Raw genomic sequence first — 4,101 nt, forward strand, 5'->3', positions numbered from 1 at the left:
CTACCAGTCATCAGGCTAAGTAGAAGAAGACGACAGACTTATGGCCCCATTCCTTTCACCAGTGAGACAGTTGGACTTTTCCTGTTGGTCTGTTCGACCCACCTGGCTGGAGTGTGTCGTCCTCCAGCTCATCACTCTGCGTGTTTCTTCAGCCAGAGGAGAAGGAAGCTTTACCTTTGGGACATCGAGCTCTGTTCCACCACCTACGAGTCCAACAAGGCTCAGGGTAAAGATACATCGTGTCTCACTGCCGCATCCAAACTGAAGCTTGAGGTCGACTTCTTGTGGCCCTGTCGTCTGCTTCCAAGAAAATATCTGAGATTCTGCTGTTCTGGACATCTGTTACAAATAACTGCTTCCTTTGGATTTGATTTGAGCAAAACATTTTAATTGAACAATAAGACTTGCATTGTGAACGTAGCCTTAGTGCCAAACAAGATGAATATCCATTCATTCTCTCACTTACACCTACTGCCTATTTAGAGTTAGCAATTAATCTAACGTGCGTGTTTTCTTCAGTGAGTGTAAACCAGAGTAGCAGGAGAAGCTCCACGTCAACCCACAACATTTTCACTGTGAGGTGACGGCTCTCTGTGCAAGCACATGGAAATATAATAGAAAACAAACTGATGTACCGTAGAAATGATTCACAAATCAACACATTCTGAATGTTCGGGTCTGGAAAAATCTGGAGTCTAATGATAGAAAATATGTAGGAACCCTGCCTTTGTTAAAGGTTTGTATCTGTTGTGGCTAGGCCTGTCACAGTAACTAATTTAGCTGGGCGATTAATTGTCTCAGAAATTATTGTGATAAACAATAATATTATATGAAATTTGACAATAATTAGTAATTGTCAAAGCCAGCTTGGGACCCGAAAGTCCCAGGTTTGATCCCCGGTCACTGCATACCGTGTGGTGTCTCTAGACAGCACACCTCACCCCCAAAATGCCCTCCGGGCACTTTCAATAGCTGCCCACTGCACCACCTGGTGGTGGATGGGTTAAATGCAGAGACTAATTTCACCATTATATGGAAACATGCAGTGATGACATTATTATTATTAATAATAATTTGATTTGTGGAAGCAGGCGCTGTACAGGTCTGTCGTGGTGAAGAGAGAGCTGAGTCAAAAGGCGAAGCTCTCAATTTACCAATCGATTTACATTCCTACCCTCATCTATGGTCATGAGCTTTGGGTTGTGACCGAAAGAATGAGATCTCAGATACAAGCGGCCGAAATGAGTTTTCTCCGCAGGGTGTCTGGGCTCTCCCTTAGAGACAGGGTGAGAAGCTCGATCATCCGGGAGGGACTCAGAGTAGAGCCTCTGCTTCTCCACATCGAGAGGAGCCAGTTGAGGTGGCTTGGGCATCTGGTTAGGATGCCTTCTGGACGCCTCCCTGGTGAGGTGTTCTGGACACGTTCCACCGGAAGGAGGCCCAGAGAAAGACCCAGGACACGCTGGAGGGACTATTTTTCTTGGCTGGCCTGGGAACGCCTCGGGATTCCCCGGAAGAGCTGGACCAAGTGGCCGGGGAGAGGGAAGTCTGGGCCTCCCTACTTAGGCTGCTACCCCCGCGACCCGACCCCGAATAAGCAGAAGAAAATGGATGGATGGATGGATGGATGGATGGTTTTCATGTAGTACCCTTTTTGACCACTGGATGGCAGTATAAGACTGTTTGAACTGAAGGATGGATAGTGAGGGAGCGAGCAGCGTGTCTCTTTAAGAAAAATGTGAGGGAGGCCCCTTGACATGACATGGGCTGTCTCTCTCCAATCCTCAAAATGTCAGACGCTCGGTGGTTTGAGCTCTTTAGCATTTTTCACACAAAGCTTTTAATAAAAATCAGTAAACAAGTTCTCAGCTTCTTTTTTCAGAGAAAAACAACTTTTTTCTCAAAGGCACAAGTTTCAACCGTGAACTCTGGAGCTTCAACAAGACGGAGGTTTTTTTCCCGAGGTCTGCCTGTTAGCTTAGCTCGTAGCTTAGCTTCTCAGCTTAACAGCTTTTAACGTCCAAAAACATGATTTTGGACGTTAAATTGATTTTAAAAAGAAAAGAAAAAGGGAGGGGTCAGTGAAGAACATCAGAGTTGAGTCTTTTATCATCCAGTGTCTTCAGTAGAAAGAGAGAGACACAAAGAAACGATGAAGCTGATAAATGAAAATGAGGTTGATAATTTTCATTTATCATGTGATTAATTGATTTATTGTTTATCGCAACAAGCCTAGTTGTGACAGTTTTAAAGGTTTCTCTTTTTATTTTTTGTGAAATTGAATATGAAGAATAGCAACTCTGTTTAAACCCACTTTAATCAAAGTGAACACTGTGTTTAAAATAATGTCAGCTTCATCAACTTTCCTCTTCTTCTCAAGGTTAAAAGGTTAAAGTACGTTGTAACAATTCCTGCTGTTTGTTTAGTAAAATCAGTGAGAATCAGCACAGACTAGATGCAGTCATCTTCTCCCTGCCCGCCACCGTCTAATCTCTGGTGTGAACAGAACCTTTTCCTCCTGCCTGCTCTTGTGTGTAATTAATTATGATTGTGCAGGCTGACAGCATACGGCTACTGTACTGATTAATTACCAGTGGGGAAGAGCTTTATCCTCCCTCTGCTCTCCTCGTCTCCCCTCCCATTTTCTCATCTCTTTCCACTTATTTTTTTGTCTCATTATCTCTCCAATTCTTTTATATAGGGGGCGGAACGATTCAGGAGCACTGCAGCAAACAATTACTGTTCTGAATTGTGTTCAGGCAATAGACTGCAGCCGTGCACAAAGACATGATTAACAGCTCTGAGTGAAAATAAACCATTTTTATGTTGTTTTGTGCACAGATACAAACGTGTTAAATGTTTGTGGTATCAAATGTAAGAGATAAAAACAAGAAGCTACTACTAATGATTGTTTTACTGAATTAATTAGTCAGACAAGCCTGTCCATGTCCCTCGACACCACTCGGATACGTTGCTGATGAGCCCATGGACCAGTCACAGAGAACTAATTTCACGCTGGTTTCTGGAGAAAAGTATAAAAGCCTGAGAATTCAAACTCGCATAAACCAAAAGAAAACAAAACATGCTGTAGCTGTTATTTGGAAAATAATTTTATGTTGCAGATAAATTAGGATTTTGAGTTTCTGACGGTTCTATTGATTGTCTTTAGCCCCAGGTCTGCTAACAGCTGTTCAGTTCACACTTTCACATGGTGGCAAGACAGTCGGTTCATCTGGACAAACCTGAAAACATACAGAGTGATGAGCATGGTGGTGGGAGCATTTGTCTGTGGATCTAATGCACTCCACAAAGTTAAAGAATGAGTAATGATGGAGGACCGTCTCCAAATTATCCAGTTTAATCTCCAGTCAGCAGCTGGATGGTTGAAATGTGTACACAGTTGGGTGCTCCAACAGGACAATGGTTCCTGACTGGATAAGTTGGACTCGTATGAAGCTTCTGGAACAGCCTTTCTGAAGCTGAGTCTGGTCTTGAAGAGCTGGTTCTCTTGTGTCAGTCCAGAAGAGATGTTTTCTCCTGTGTTGGTCTGGACTGCACGTGCACCACCCACCTTCTGATATCGTGGTTTGTTCTTTAGATGAACAAGTTCTTGTCCTAGTATTATTGGGCTTAAGTTCACCAGGTTGTTGTTTCCTGAACATTCTTCTATGCTGGAGCTGCTCTGTACAGTTTTAAATCATGGAACACAGCATTTTTCAGTTGAATCATCTCTGCTTCATCCTTTAGCTCAGCGATGTCCAAACCTTTTCACATGCAGGCCAAAATCATCAAACTAAAAAAAAATACATGAACCTCTTGAGCCTGTGGGCCAACTTCATACCATTTCTAAGTTGCAGTCACCGACCTCACAAATGGATGAATAGATAGATGGATGGATGGGAGGATGGATGGATGGATGGATGATGCATGGATGGATGGATGATGCATGGATGGATGGATGGTTGCATGGATGGATGGACGGATGGATGGTTGATGAATGGACAGATGGGTGGTTGCATGGATAGATGGGTGGATGGATGGATGCGTGGATGGATGGATGCGTGGATGGATGGATGCATGCATGGATGGATGATGCATGAT

At 43.5% G+C, this 4,101-nt stretch overlaps 1 protein-coding gene across 1 annotated transcript in view; it reads left to right on the top strand.

Annotated features, from left to right (window-relative positions):
• Positions 1 to 4,101, top strand: part of myo18ab (myosin XVIIIAb) — a gene marked incomplete at its 3' end in the record, with an annotated part of 65,905 nt that overhangs the window by 41,352 nt on the left and 20,452 nt on the right.

Source organism: Nematolebias whitei, chromosome 6, assembly GCF_014905685.2.
Source record: "Nematolebias whitei isolate Nwh7 chromosome 6, NemWhi1, whole genome shotgun sequence".
NCBI lineage: Eukaryota > Metazoa > Chordata > Actinopteri > Cyprinodontiformes > Rivulidae > Nematolebias > Nematolebias whitei.